Consider the following 17,495-nt stretch of genomic DNA (forward strand, 5'->3'; position numbering starts at 1 on the left):
TCCACAGTAAGCTGCAGGTCCCGTTGCTAAGTAACCAGTTGGTTCTTAGCCACGTAAAATAGGTCTAATCCTTCGGGCCAGCCCTAGGAGAGCTGTTAATCAGCTCAGTGGTCTGGTAAAACTAAGGTATACTTTTTCTTTATTTCTTCCGATTTACTGAACGCACATTTACCCCAAATACTGACTTCATTAGGTGTTCAACACTATGCCAGCTTTAATCATTTTACTCCCAACGTCTCTTCCTTTTCAAGGAAACTGCGCTGATTGCTTTTTTAAACGGAGGTAATTAAACTTAATTGGCTAAGGTATGGACCCCGTCTCTGACATGTTTGTGTCTGCTATATTTGTGGCAATTTTTCAAGTAAGTGAACAAAGTCAAAAGTTGCCTTTATTGATGTAATAGTTATATATACTATATATATATATATATATATATATATATATATATATATATATATATATATATATATATATATACTGTATATATATGTATGTATGTATGTATAGAGTACATATATATGTATAACTGAACCACGGAGATATGGAACGTGCCTTTATTCATGCATATATATATATATATATATATATATATATATATATATATATATATAGAGAGAGAGAGAGAGAGAGAGAGAGAGAGAGAGAGAGAGAGAGAGAGAGAGAGAGAGAGACACATCTAATGTTTACTTTCACAAGATACATATGTAGTATTAACAGCCACAATAACCACTTACCCTATCTGTTTTTTCACAGTTTGGATTTGATTATCAATTCAAACCTTTGGTTCCAGATGAGAAATGAATAAAGACTCCCTTCCCTTCCATGGTAGGGTTCGAACCCATACAATGTAGTCAAACTGAGGTTACCACTTTAACCACCAAGTGAAGAAGCCTTCCCCTTCCATGGTAGGATTCGAACCCATGCATGGTAGTAAGACTAAAGGTACCATACAGTGCAAGTGATAAATGTATATTGGAAGTCATATATACATCTGTCTGTCGAATTCACATACATTTTATTTGAGCTGGGATAGTCAAAAGCATATCCAAAAAGTGAGGGGCATCGAGAAGTTAAACCGTCATCGTGGCATCAGCAAGACACAAACACACACAGACAAATACACACACAGACATCAGACATCACACACACACACACACACATACACATATATGTGTGTGTGTGTGTGTGTGTGTGTGTGTGTGTGTGTGTGAGAGAGAGAGAGAGAGAGAGAGAGAGTTTTTTAAAGAGGCATGTTATACGGTACTGTAGCGTCAAGCCTTTATTACAGGGTAATTCAGTTAAATCTGAGTCTTACAAAATGTCAGTCCTTTGCCGACCTCGATTAAATTATTCAAAAGAGATTTGGAAATTAAGAGGTTCTGACAAGGTACCAAGAGGGAGGAACTGGAAATATAAAGGAACCCTTTATTTAATCACAGGATGTACGATATAATCAAATAAGAGGAAAAAGAGACGACAAGGTTTCAAGTAAAAATTCGTAATCTAAAAGACGATGAAGAAAGATCAAGTTTAATTCTTTAGTATTTAAGCAAAAGGGAGGAAATATTGTAAGGAAATGGTGAGAATATTATTTTCAGTTCTTATACATTTTTGTGACTTGACTCGAAGTGATGATGAGAAATTTAAAGGACCAATACAGCAAAGCCTGACAATTATCCGACTATCTTTTTGCACCAGCACATTTTCTCTTTAGTGAGGATGTTACATCAGATACATTGGGATGAGGTAATAACCCCTTGCCCTTTTTCACCCTGAGTCCGTTTATGGAGGGTGTTTTGTCGACCTTACGCAAATGAGACTTCATAAAAGGAAAAATACAAATAACAAACAAAAATGATACAAGTATAATCAATCAAGGCCACCGAAAATGATCTATCTTTCGGTAGTCTCGGTATAATACTGTATGAGCCGAAATCCATGAAACTTTAACCACGGGCCGGTGGTGGTCTGTCCTATATCGTTGCCAGATGCCCGATTACGGTTAAGTTTAACCTCAAATAAAATAAAGACTAGTGAGGCTAGAGGGATGCAATTCGGTATGTTTGATGACTGGAGGGTGGATGATCAACATACCAATTTGCAGCCCTCTAGCCTCAGCAGTTTTTAAGATCTGAGAGTGGACGGACAGACAAAGGAAGCACAATAATTTTCTTTCACGGAAAACTAAAAAACAAAATCCCTTTAAAATTACTTCTAAGTACTGGTCATTAAGAAAAAGATTTCACCAAGGCGATGCCCATAAGAATCTCTAAAAATGAAAAAGTAAAAGGATTTTTATGTGTATAATATTCTTAAAGTACAGGTAAAGGAGAAATTCACCTTTTGGATATTTTCAATATTCTGTCTTAAAAAGGAAGCAGTCGCGAATAATCTTGACAGAGGTCGACGAAGGAAATTTACATAAAACCAAAGTTTTTCCTGTGACCCCATAGATCCCTCTGAAATTGGATCGTAAATTTCAGCCGAATCTCTTATATATCTGGTTAGACAGAGCAGACGCCTGACTTATATTTGTTTTCATATAAATTATTGCTTAGTTTTTCTGTGGATCGTATTTTGCACAGATACCCGTGAGTGAATGTAAATACATATACATCCATATAGATGTATATATACACATATATAAGTGTGTGCGTATATATATATATATGTATGTATATGTATATATATATATATATATATATATATATATATATATATATATATATATATATTTTTATGTATATATGTGTGTATGCGTATAAACACATACGCACACACACACACACACACACATATATATTATATATATATATATATATATATATATATATATATATATATATATATATATATATATATATATATTTATATATATATATATATATATATATATATATATATATATATATATATATATATATATATATATATATGACTGTAATGTAAAAGAAGGTCGAGATGGCGAGACCTGATCCTATGGACAAAATCAGTGATTTTGTGCCTTTGACGTATTTGTATCAAAATTTAATTTACTGTGAATAATTAAACTCAGTTAAGATGAGTGACCTTATTAGGGACGTCCTCGTTCCTACCCTCTATTAATCTCATGCATGCAGGTTGCTTTCTTTTATTACAAACATTTATCAACACCATGGAGCTGTTAATAGTAGTACTATCTTCGCCAAGAGGTTATGTTTTTATTTGGCTTATTTGTTTTTATGGCTGTAAGCAGGATTATGCAAATGCATATATATATATATATATATATATATATATATATATATATATATATATATATATATATATATATATATATATATATAATTAGATGTGTTATGTAAATTTCACCAGAGGTGAGCCTCGTGACTATCAACCAGTGACTAAATTCAGGAGGAACAGAAATGTAAGTTTTGTGGAGCAGATTCCTCGGCCATAGCGGAGGTTTGTGTTCTCTAATCGCTATTTTAAGCTATGTTTAACTTTTTTCATTTATACCGCCATCCAAACGTGTCTCATTTCATTCCTCCTTTCTTCCTGTTTCAGGTGCTCTTCGAATTTCAAAACCCATTTTTTTTTTTAATTCCGTGAAGCACTAGTACATTTATAAGCCAGTATATATACTGAAACCTAACTAGTTCGTGATATGAAGAAACCCGAGAAGTTCACAGTCCAGTGGCTTTTAAAGCAGTAACTAGATTACACGCGTTTACAGGATTAACCGGACTTCATGCATTAATTGGAGTGAATCTATCTCGCCCTCTGTACTGTCTGGATTACGAGCGCGTTAGCTGTTACAAGTCTGTCAGATTACTATTCATAAGCAATCAGTCGCAGAATTCCCTTCGTGATGGCGAGAATAACATGGGAGATATTTTCTTACAACCTCTGTGGGCTATGCGACAAATAAAACAATTATAAGCTTCGTACGACAAAAGATTCAGTGATTTTTAGTAACCAAATGAATCACTTTGAGACCTTTCATGTTTTCCATAATGCCCAATTACCATGACGAATTAAGTACTACAGTCTTCAAATGTTTCCAAATTATGAAGGCAGAATATGTGAGCAAAAAAATGTGTTTGGAGATTTGCCAGTGTATGTAATATCACTTTTACATTGCACCAGAACATCAGATCTGCATGCCTTCGTTTATTGGATTGAATTGGGAAATTAAGCATCCGGGTACCTTAAATCTTATATGAAGACTCACCAGCCCCAAGAACAGTAATCCGGTTTGCCTTGGTATGAAGGGGTTCATCGTCGTTATAGTAGTCATTGTGGACACAATTTAGCCACACCCAGTGGTAAACAGGGATCGGCACTTTGCTGTTTCAGAGCAGTAACGAAATAATCAGTTTATCGAGAAGCATCACCAGTCATATAGCTTACTATTGTTGTCCCTCTTCTTGCCCCTATTAAAGCAGGTCATAAATTCTCTCTTTTTTTTCTTTTACAAAAGCATGAGAATCAGTATACATAAAACTTGAAAACCAAGTACTAAATACAGTACTACCATTTCAGGACAGTAACATAAGATTAGACGTACTAAGAACTTCAAGATATTGTAACATGCCAGATGTACTATTAAACCGAGTCATGAATATCGACATTTAAAGGACAAGACTTGAGGAACAATATGCTTTGAAAATTTCAGATTTCTTCGACTACATACTACTCACGGAGCCGGAACCCCGTTGACAATGAGATGTAATCACGGCCTTATCCGCAGATTAAGATTGGTGCCATATTTTATTGTATTATCTTGAACACCTTATTAGTGCCGGCATTCAAATTTTGTTACAAAACTCAACGCCCTGAGAACTCAAATTAGGTATGTGAGCTAATCCATATTGTTTCTTTTTTTTCACAGGACAATCGATTGTCGTTAATGAACTTGGTGTCCCTAGAGTTCGCATCAGGCATATAAACAAACCCACGTTACATGGCCAGTGTTTTCTTCAATGTGTGCTTGTGATTCTAATCCCCTGTCCTGTCTTCAGCGCCACCTTAATATTTTCCGATGATAAATAACAAATCAGCTTCAATATTCTCAGTCTTTAGTTATTCTATTCCCCGCTTCCACGTGTCTTGAAACTCGTTAAAAAGGAATGATTATCCAGTGCTGAGATTCGGACTGTTTTTTCCCATTTTATTATTATTATTATTATTATTATTATTATTATTATTATTATTATTATTATTATTATTATTATTATTATTATTATATTTTGCATAAATCTCCCATACGAATTCCTTCATTGGCAGTGACTTTTTCGGACGCTCATTACCGTCATCGACTCCCTGAATCTATGCTGCAATGTCTAGACCTTGCTAAGTTGGTTAACTTAGTGAAGCAAGTTTGTGTTTTCCCATATGAATACATTCATGTTAATAATAACAATAATATATAACACTAAAATATTATTATTATTATTATTATTATTATTATTATTATTATTATTATTATTATTATTATTACCTTATAGTATGGATGGCGTTAGTGAAAATGTTCCTTCAAACTAAGTTTTGTACAACGATCCATTAATGCATAAACTTTTTTTTTTTCCAAATAAGTATATTCTTATAGTAAAGATAAAGGACTTCACTCCAGTTCACTCCGCACTCCATTTAGCTCCCTAACCTTTCCAGCGCTGTTCATTTTTTCACCCCAGGTCACTTTGAGTCACCTTTGCGAAAGAGGCTGTATCCAAGTTCCACTTTTCAAAATTCAAAAGGCCCTCTTGTACCGAAAACCCTGCCCCCAGTAACCGCATTCACGGTCAGTATGTTCTTCGTCAATTTTGTTTTCACTTTCCCTGGTTATCTTTTTCTTTCGTTTCTGTTCTCCCTATTTATGTTTGAGTTTTGCTCCCTCCTCAATAAGGCTGCGCTTATTTTCAAACACACTTTGACAATTCTGTGCAGTCAGTCAGAAATATGATTTCGGCTAGCACGTTGTTGGCCCAGCGTTCGACTCTCCGAGCGGCCAGTGAAGAATTAGAGGAATTTATTTCTGGTGATAGAAATTCATTGCTCGTCATAATGTGGTTCGGATTCCACAATAAGCTGTAGGTCCCGTTGCCAGGTAACCAGTTGGTTCTTAGCCACGCAAAATAAATCTAATCCTTCGGGCCAGCCCTAGGAGAGCTGTTAACCAGCTCAGTGGTCTGGTTAAACCACGATATACTAAAACTATAGTCAGAAATATGAGTCATATAGATAGTCTACCGGTCACATCAACCAGTTCTACATAGGAGTTTTGTAATAAGCATTACCTCATAACTTCTCTGTTGCCTGATGTTTATGTAACGCTTTGCACTGGAAGCCTTGAAATCCGAAAAAAAATGAATTACGAAATTCTTCATCCATGAGTGGGAGACCCGAACCTAAGCTAAATAAAATGGAAAATCTTATGTTGTATCAGAGCTGCTGAATGACAAAAAATCCAAACTGGTTTACGAGAACCATATTTTTGCACTCCTTCTTAAATATCTATATCTGTATCTATATGTATAAATTCCTTATCTTTCTTTGTGACCCTAGAATCATGTTATCTTTTTTAGTTTACGAAGGGTCTTTGGCATGTCTCAATCAAGGGAAGACTCTTGCAGAATGGCTTGCTCTTTTAGGCAAAAGAAAAGGATAGTACGTCTGCATTTCCTCTGACTTCATTTCTCTTCTAAAAAGTCTTGAAAGTCCTATTTCATTTCCTCTCTTGGTCTTTCCATTAATTCTACTTCTCCATCTCCTCCTCCGCCTCGTTTCTCTCTCGTTAACTCCCCTCTGAGGATTTAAGGTGCTATCATTAGTACATTTATGTGTTTCTGTTGCTGTTACTTCCTGGGGGTACATAATGTATCCCTCTGTGCGCCAGTACTTTGATGATAACATTTAGGATTTCAGAAAACAAGCTTCATATATTCTTATATCAAACTAAATTTGATTCTATTTCTCACTCAAAGCATAATATGGTCAAACTTGTTCTGTGTTAACCATGTCTTTGAAGTGCGAATACATGTCAAATTTCACTTATTAATTTTGCTCTTGATTCGCCATTAAACTGCAAGATATCAGTAGGAAGTTGCATTTTCCTAGAGTTGAATCTTTTTACTGTAAGAGAAATGAATTAGTCTTTCACCACTTCCCTCTGACTGCCTCCTGGTCTCTTAGCTAAAATCACATCAAAAAACATTTGCTAATCCAACTTCCTCCTCCCCTCCAATCCAATAGTACGAGAGCTGTCTCTCCCTCTGAGGAAAATGCCCTCCAGCCTTTCGCTCTTCTTCTTTTTTTTGCCGAGACAGGCCATTTCCAATGCCTGAATACATATTTTTCCTTGGAGTTTTAGGAAATTAATTAAAAATTTAAAGAGCAGAATCGATGTAACTGATCTGCTCTCTCTCTCTCTCTCTCTCTCTCTCTCTCTCTCTCTCTCTCTCTCTCTGCTGGCTTGTGTGTTCGTGAATTGCATTGTAATATTAATCCAGATAATGCCTTTACCTTTATCTAAAGTGAAGCGTTTCCCTTGTCATACTTTTATCCGATACAAGAAAAGAATTTGGAAAATGCTTAAACGGGACCCTTCCTGGTATGTGCAACTCTAAACTCAAAGAAAAGAAACATGAAAGAAATAATGAATAAAAGAGAACCTTCTCTTTGTTATTCTCTCATCTAAGTCACTTGGTTGGGTCCATTCTGTCCCAACAACACTTCATGCACTTTGACGTGTCGCCAAGGCCTCATCCTCTCAATAAACTTGAGGACAACAATAGGGTACCTGAAAGCAGAGAGAGAGAGAGAGAGAGAGGAAGGAAGGAGGGTGGGGGTATTCCCTGACCAAGGCCCAGGGCTTCTTCGTCCAGCAAGTAATAGAATTTGGGGCAAATAGGAAGCGCTAAATCTAATTTTCTCCGGCAGACGTTTTGGGGGAAATGGCCAGCTATGCTCTTACTTAAGCCATAAGCCTTGTGGCTTTGTCCACAGCGCTTGACAGATAAAGGACAGAGACAGAGACACGGAAGAAAGAGAGACAGAGAGACATAGACAACCCAAACAGAGAGACGACGAGCTTTGTCTACTAAGTGGTTTTCCAGACTCAAGCGAATGGTTTCTGACAGATCCATCATTGAGACAAGAGACTTTTAATTTAATTATGGGTAGAATACCATTCTCTCTCTCTCTCTCTCTCTCTCTCTCTCTTCTCTCTCTCTCTCTCTCTCTCTCTCTCTCTCTCTCCCAGTTAGTAACATTCAGAGCGAGGGGTTCTTACAGAAATAGAAAGGCCACAGTGAGTAAGTGTGCTATCCTGATCAAGGGAAATCTAATTTTCCTTGTCCTGAGTCGAGGCCAGTTTATCTTATTGCTGTTAGAATAAGCTTATACAAAAAAAAAATCGTATTGCTGTAAACGAAATTATGAAAGGCCAGGTCAAGATAGCATGCATATATTTTACATCGCTTTAGTCGTAAAATTAAATATTAATCAGGACAAGTTTATTCTGTGTGTGTGTGTGTGTGTCAATGTCTGTCTGTCTTTGTCTCCCTTTCTTTAAAGAAAATTCCAAATAGGTTTCTAATGTCACCTTCTTCAGAACAGCATGAAATAACCAGTTTTTTATTACCTAACTTCCTTTTAATTATTCATATTAGTGATCACCAACAACGCAGATCAGAGTAGTAGTGGTCACCTAAATGTGAATGTTTTAGGGGAAAATGCAGTTGGCTGAACCCAGAGAAAAAGCAGCTGGAATGGCAGACAGCCAGCCAGCAGCCGGGACCCGAGAAGCCGTGTAACAGATAAAACCACTCTTGGCATTTCTTGCAAAAGGGCGCGGTAACACATTTCAATCCAATTTCTTACTCAGCGACTGAAACATGTCTCCAAGTGGTTCAATCAGTAAGTCCTCACGTCCCGGTCGCGCTTCGAATCTGTTTAGCTTCTGGGAGGAGAATAAAGAATAGAGAAATTAAATATAAGGAGAAAAATGTTTCGGCTGACATATCATAAAACCAGAGAGTTGGGTCGACTGCGGTTCCCGTTTATTTGAACAGTTAGTACAAGATGTGATTTGTGCTCTACCGCAATTCTTAAGCTTAATAATCAATGCTATTAATGCATTTAAATCGCGATTTTCCAAACATTTTAATGACTAAGAGTCTTATATCCGAATTTTTGTATCTTTTAAGGTTTTAATATTTTTCCTCACAAGAGGTTTATATCCGAATTATTTTTTAGTTGTCAATATTTTCCTATCAAATGAGGTCTCACATCACTATTTTTCTCCCTTTTGGATGTCTAATTTTTTTATTTCATCTTTATGATGATTTTCATTTTCCATCAAAAGACGTTTCGTGTCCCTAATTGTCTGCCTTTTAAATGGATTTAGAGTCTTTTTATCACGAGGAGTTTTATATCCATCTTTTAATTCTTTTTGATTGATCACAAAAGACCTTGTACCGGCAGATTTCCATTTTTTTTTTTTTTAAGAAAACTTGTAATCTTATTTTCGATACCTTTCGGTGATTTTAAATTTTGTTTATCACAAAAAGTTATCTAATTTTTTTTTTTATTTATCGTTCACAAGTGACCTTATATTCCTGATTTTCCTCTCCAACAGAGGTTCTGTATATATCCCTGATATTCCATTCTTCCTCTTATGACAAAAGTTTTAGAATTTACCTTTTCCCGTGCCTCTTTTATCGAATTTCATTCTTTTTGGTGATCGCAAGCGAACACTCGTCTCTTGATTTCAATGCATTCTGTTCAGTCCTGCAAAATTGACATTTCGTAACCTTCGTGTTTTTTACTCTAGAAATTTTAACCTTTTTGTTGGTACTAAATTGCTTCGATATCACCACTTGCTGAGCAGTTCTTTGATGTGACACGTACCCTTGCCGCCTGCTTTGATCAACTGTACACCCTTTTGTGTTCCCTTGTAGTTTGGCGCTTGCCCTTTTCTTGTCTAAAAGCATTCTTGCTGGGAAAATATTTAGTGATGATCGTGAGCCTCGGGGAATTTCTAAAATTTTTGCAGGGCTTCGAAGTGTAGGATAGAATGATCAACGCTGGTTACCCGGTTTTATTTAAACATATCATCAAACTTTTTTGGTGGAAAGGAGGATGCGATGTATACTTTGCAATATTCAGAAATTACTGACGGCGACAGTAACCATTGTGGTTGTGATGCCAGATAACAACAGTAAATAAAACCTGATTGAAAACAATGTTAATAATAATATTGGTAGGGTTAGTTGCTTGTCCCATGATTCCTTGGGCAACTTCATGTTCACAGTTGTGCATACAACAACAACAACAACAAATAATAATAATAATAATAATAATAATAATAATATTATTATTATTATATTATTATTATTATTATTATTATTATTATTATTATTATTATTATTATTATTGGTAATAGTGAAGAGTACAGAAAAAAAGCTGATAAAAGAGCTTGAAAGTATCCGCAGGTGCAGAAAGCTGAGAGTAGAAGTGAGCGAGAGTAAGTGGTTGATTTGTATAGGTAGTTTGGAATAATGACATGATGGCAGGATAATAGAAGAGGCGAGTCGTCAAACTGTTGGAGCAGAAAAAGTGACAAGACATGTGCAGAGACTGGGAAGAGACTTGGGGTAAACAAAGAAGCCGAGGCTGGAGTGTATGAAAGTGAAGTGTTGTTGATGAGCTCAGATGAAAACAAAATGGTGCAAAAAAGAGACGAGCTGCTTGTGCAGTACGGGTAAAGTAAAAAATGGAAGTGTGAGAAATGAGGAGATATAAAGGGGTGGTAAAAAAGTTAGCCGGGATGAATGGATGAATCAGAGCTTTTTGAGATGGTGCACTCACTTTATAAAACTGTAGGAAATGAGAATGGTGAAATGAATATGTAACTAGGAAGTGTCAGAAAGATTGATAGGAGAGGATAAATAGAAAGTGCTGGATAGTTGAAGAGGAGTTGAAAAGAAGGCTCTTGATATACAGTAAGAGCAATAGTGCGTGCAAGGGAAAAATAAAGCGCCTGGTGTGTGTGTGTGTGTGCATAAGAGAGGGAGAGTATTGGTGTTCGATGTGCTAGTGATGAGTCTTCTGTGGGGGTAGATGAAGTAATTAACGTCGTGGAAGTTTTCTGCAGAACGAGATCACCCAGTATCCAGAAGATAAAACATGAATATGACAGTTACCATTGTTTTCTTTTTCTCTGGAGCCCCTTTTGTAAGAGAAATTACTGAATGCTGGAGTAATAGTTAATAAAAATATTGATATTTACGACCGTAATTGCTTGTCTCCAAAATTACTTTAGTAAACTTATGTCTACAACTGTGTTGTACGGTTGTTTCACAAGACTACGATTACAGATAATTTAAAAAAAAAATAAAATGCATAACATGAGCTACTGTACATTTCACTTCTACATGGCACTTCATGAAAGCTGAACCTAAAGAATATCATCTGAAAAAGAAATGCAATGATGATGAAATAATAGTAACAGGAAAAGTGCACAAAGTCAGCCGGACTTGAGAAAATTGTTATTAGAACCAAAGATTTGGGAATAGCGTGGGAACACTGACCTTTTTGCAAGACATTACAACCTTAGGAATTTCTAGCTAAATTATATGTAATAATTTTAGCAAGTTTACTTTTTTTAACCGCCCTATGTCATTGTGGTAAATTTCTGTCCTTACTTTCATTTCTTTCAAACGTCCTCTGCTACAGTAGTAATTTTTCTATACTTACTTTTTACTCCTACCATGTCAATTATTACTGTAGCAAGCTTATATTCTTACTTTCACTTTTACGCCTATTAAACGCCTTCTGTCATTGTTACAAACCTCTCTCCTCATAAAGCTTTTACTGCTACCAAATGCCGTCTGTCTTTATAACAAACTTCTGTCCTTGCTTTCATTTCCATAAAACGTTCCTTGGTACTCTAATGAATTTATTTTCTTAGCCTTACTTTTATCAGACGTCTATCCATCCTTCCATTTCTAACAAACGCCCTCACGCCCTCTTTGAGAGAGAGAGAGAGAGAGAGAGAGAGAGAGAGAGAGAGTTTCCCTTATCTGGGGTGGCTTCAGAAGATGTAAACCCCTCTGGTTGTCAGCAAGATTTTCGGAATGAGTTACCAGCTCCATGCCCCTCTCCATCGTGGTTATTACTCACCATGATTCTCTGACTACACTGTATATAACTCACTGTTAAGTTCAACAGCTCTGAATATGTCTAAATTGCTCCGCCTAGGCCTGCAATAGAGCCTGGCTCATTTGCTGATAAAGAGAGTATCCTGGTTGATAATATATATATATATATATATATATATATATATATATATATATATATATATATATATATTATCAACCAGATATATATATATATATATATATATATATATATATATATATATATATATATATATTTGTGTAAGTGTCTGTGTGAGAGAGAGAGAGAGAGAGAGAGAGAGAGAGAGAGAGAGAGAGAGAGAGAATTATATGGCATCTAAGTGGGAATCGCTGGTAATCGTGGTCACTGCAAAATTTGGACGGAGGCATTTAAATTGTAAATTAACTCAATTTTAAGATTTTTCTTCGTAAATAGGGTATAGATTAACACTCTGGAGATGAAAAAAAAAACCCCTTTGCCAAAAAGACCACGCGCATCTAGATTATTACATCCACTTTGGCAGATATATAAAGAGAAGTTCTAATTAAACGGTGGATAATGTGTAAGAGGAACCAATACACAAATTCAGATTAATTGTCTTATCATCTACTGATATCGATTGTGTCGCGAAGGTATCTATTGTTGTTAGCAATATGTAAGTGAAACTGGTTATTATAGGCTCCCATGTAACCTGATCTAGTTCGTTTTCTATATTGTTTTACTCAACACTATTTTCTATGGAAGTGAGTCTGAAATTTTGAGATATTGTTTGATAATTTGTTCCCAGTTCCTATGGCGGTCCACTTTAGTGGTAAGGCGTGACGGTATTTTTAGTTCTGAAGTGCTAGTATTATGCCAGATCTCAAGGACTAGAGAATACTTTGCCAGTTTTCACGATATGCAATTTTTTATAAGTATTCATGTATGTCAGTTTTTCAAGTGTTTATATATAACGCTTATGTTTTTATTTTCCTTAGTCAACAAACATCCCATCAGAACATGCCATAACCCACAATAACCATAAACTCACCTATTGGAAAGCCGCCTCCCAACCTCAGGAAACCGACCCCCAACCCCCTCCTCTCCTTTCCCTTAACTGTCTCGACTGGCACAAAAACAGCCACCACATAGATTTTGACCAATTTTGACCGGGATGTAATATGCTGGAACGGGCGGAATACGGCATTTTTCGATGAAATTTTGACAAAGTCATTCATGGAGATGAATAATTACAAAACTTCAGATCCATAAGCCTGGTAATTACTCAAATTTATAGGTATACAAAGGGTGACCAGAAATTATGAGTATAGTATAAAAATTAATTTGAAACTGATGAGTTAAAACTGATGAGTTAATGTCGAGGGAAACGATGAGGATTACGAAGTAGAAATAGTGGATAAATTAGATATGTTGCAAATCGCGAGGAAGATGAAAAGAAACGTAGGGATCATCGGGGGTAAAATTGGATGAGAACATGTCTGTCAGTGAGTGTGTAAAGTCCCCGCTCAACGCGTTCTCTGTAATGAACATCCCGTTTTCTGTGGTGCCTTGGCATTTGACCTAGGGTCGGCCGAACACAAATTATTATCATTATTGTGAATTGTATATTTTATTGTCTATTCAAGTGACCATGCATTATGTATATGTAACAGAGTATTTTTGTAACAGACCAGACATTGTTAATCATTATGTTTTCTGTATGTACCTGTCCTGTTTTTGTAGAGAAATAGTTTGACCTCAGGTCACCTGAAAATCTATGTACCCGCGGTCTCTGTGTTATACGCAGACGTCCGCACGCCGCTTTATAAGTGGATCACTTCCTCAATAAAAATGTTGCGCAACATTTTGCTGACAGGACCAAAACGGCACATCTGCCACCAGCCACAAGGGAAAGGCAGGTGACACAAGATCCAGGGAGATGGCTAGTTATCAACACAGCATGCAATGAGCCTGACGACACTGACACCCCATTCACAATGAATGAGCTTAACAAAGCCCTCCAAAAAGGAAAGAACACAGCTCCAGGATCAGACATGATCACATACAGCATGCTGAAAAATATGGGCACAGCAGCCAAGGAAGTACATCTCCACATAATCAACAGAACATACACTGAGCAAGTCGGACCCACACAATGGAATCAACAAAACACACAACCAATTTCCAAACCCAAGGAACCAAACTCCTACAGGCCCATCTCTCTCATCAGTTGCACAGAAAAGACTGCAGAGAGAATGGTACAAAGAAGGAATAGGCACACAAAAATGCCTAGCAGATGTAATGTCAACAATTAACAACAGAAAATCAATTGTAGTTTTTCTCGATCTAGAAAAAGCCTATGAACTAGCCAGTGCAGCCATCATCCTTGCAACCTTGGTGGACAAAAGAGTCAAGGGTAACCTGTTAGCATGGGCCAAAGGATACATGCAAAACAGACAAGCCAGAGTCACCTTCCAAGGAGCAAGCTCAGATTTTCTCAACTTAGAAAACGGAACACCACGGGGAGGAATACTTAGCCTCTTCCTCTTCAATGTACTGATGGAAAATGTAGCCACAATCACCCTCCCAGAGAGAGTTGAAATTTTCATATATGCAGACGATGTGTGCTTAGTGAGCACACACAGGTACAGATCCTACCAAAATATGCAAAATGCAGTAACACAAATTGAAAATAGCAAATCTTGGTCTAAAAATCAATACAGCAAAAACCAAAGCAGTGGCGATTAAACATGATCTAAACCCAAACGAAATACAACTCATGGATGAGCCCATTGAATGGGTAGAAAACTTTGTGTACCTAGGAGTAAATATCAACAAACAACTCTCCCCACGTAAAGAAATAGAAATACTCAAGCAAAAAAATCAAATGCAGGCACAATGCCATGAGAAGAATCACCTCTCCAAAACAAGGAGCAGTATACCATGCCCTCAGAACTTTCTACATACAGACAATAAGGTCAACTGTTGAGTACGCAGCACCTGTCCTTACTTGCCTCACGAACACAGAACAAAAAAAGCTTCGAGGTAATCCAGAACAATGTCCTAAGACTCATCACAGGTGCAACCATGTGGACTAACTTGTGTGTCTTGAGAAACGAGACAAATTTACAATCTCTAACTCACAGAATAGATCAGAGAAACATATCCATACTGCTAAAAACCTTGAAAGGTAACAGGAACTGCCCACTCAAGAGAGAAATCAAGAAAAACATTGAGCTTCACGAGGAACTAGACACCCCCAAGACATATGCTGGCGACCTCCTAGCAGCTTTAAGGAGACTAAAAATGCAAAATCAAGCTGCCGCAATCAAGGAAGACACGCCAATCACAGAGTACAAAGAACAAGCACCCTTGGAGCCTGAACTATTCAAAATAAACTTTACGATCCTCCCTGCAAGCAAAGAAGCATGCACTGCTCAACAGCTAAGACTAGCAGCCCAAGAGGCAATCAGGAAAACTGCAGCCACAAATGAATATTTTACCGATGGATCAGTAGATCTCAGCATCCCGGCAGCAGCAGCTGGGGTCCACTCAACAACCCTCAAAGGATGCTGGAGGCTCTCTGACAATGCCTCGACTCTACAAACTGAACTAATTGCCATTGCAAAAAGCTCTGGAAGACTCTCAGCATAGGCAGGGAAACACAACAATTCATACTGACTCGAAAGGAGCAATACAGGCTATAACAAAAGAAAAAGCAAAAGAAAACAGACTTCTATCAAGCATATGGGCAATCGCAAGCCTCCATCAAAACAGAAACAAGCAAATAACATAAAACTGGATTCCGAGCCATGTGGGAATCCAAGGAAACGAAGAAGCAGATTCTTTAGCAAAATGCGGGTTGCTATACAGCACCATTAGTATCAAAATCACCCCCTCGCTCACACAACTGAAAAACAAGGCAGTAGCACACTGCCAACTGCAGGAAGAAAGCAAAGTTAGAAGAGCTGTTTTCGGTGGCTCAAAAACCGCCAAATGGTACATGGACACCGTAAACCTAAAACCACGCAATATTTAAAGACATGCCACGGGCCCTAGCAGTCATAATCCATCGGCTAAGGCTAGGATACCAATGCACATGGCAAAGAATAGTAGACAACCCCCAACCTTGCAAGCACTGTGAAACAGTCCCAGAAGAGCCCCTGGAACACTACCTTCTTGACTCTACAGAAACAGAACAGTTAAGAACAAGATATGAAGGAAATGAAAGAACAGCTACCCAAATAACAAAGCACATACTGGCAAACATTCATGAATTTGCAGGCTTCCTATGCTCTTACCCACCGCCACGGTAACTCTAAAGAATCTTTGCCTTTAACCACCCGCTCTCCTTCCCAATTCTTAAAACAAACCAACAGACCCGACCCCTACTTTAAACCATACAACAAATCAAAAACCATTCCATCTCATCTCTAACTGCTGACTCTTTAGAAATCACTCTCTCCCCTATCACAAAATCACCTTTTATCCGCCACAATCAACACCCAACAAATGCACAAAACACATACACACACAAGAATTAGGACCGGACAAGGAACATGGCTTTAGATCATCACGAGCTAGCATACTAGCTAACTGTGCCTACTACTCAAATTCTTCTTTTTCCCAGTTTGTTGGCCTCTCCCACTAGCCAACACTCACTGCTATCATACTTTTGTCCTCATCTGATGGGTACCTTAGGGTTCAAAGAGGTTGCAACCTTGCCTGTTAAATCTTTTCACTTCAAAATCACCCCCACCAAAATCACTTTCATGCATCATAATAAAGTTTTCATCTAACCTACCCATCTCACAGACTCATCAACATAGAGTTACGGCTGCTCTAGGAGCAAGAGCCCGTGCTGGCACAAGGCCAGATAAATCTGAAACAACAACATCAATAAACTATTACGGATTGCTCTATGAGCAGGAGCTCGTGCTGGCATAAGACCAGCTTAATCAAAAACAACAGTCAATAAACTAGCAGTACTTGTCTTCCTGCTCATTATTTCGCACCTCTCTCACAAGTGTTTTCCATTTGCGTGGCATCGTGTAACTTAGTTTATACATGAGCATATCGATTCTAACGTAACACAACCTAGCATCTGCAATGATTGAACCATCAAATAGCTGTGAAACAGTCTCCCAGTTATTGTAATACTGTCTGTGTAGAAGGAAATGGAAAGGAACGTGACTTAGAGAATTAAGGAAAGCGGCAAATGTTAAGTAAAAGCAAGAATCCAGTGTCAAAAGTATCAGTATAACACAGTTCTTAAATGAAGTTTTAGAAAGGAAAAAGGTCACTGAGAATTATTGTAAGAAGAAGAGAGAAGCATTAAATAGAAAACTGAAAAA

The sequence above is a fragment of the Macrobrachium rosenbergii genome, chromosome 41 (genome assembly GCF_040412425.1).
Source record: "Macrobrachium rosenbergii isolate ZJJX-2024 chromosome 41, ASM4041242v1, whole genome shotgun sequence".
NCBI classification, from domain to species: domain Eukaryota; kingdom Metazoa; phylum Arthropoda; class Malacostraca; order Decapoda; family Palaemonidae; genus Macrobrachium; species Macrobrachium rosenbergii.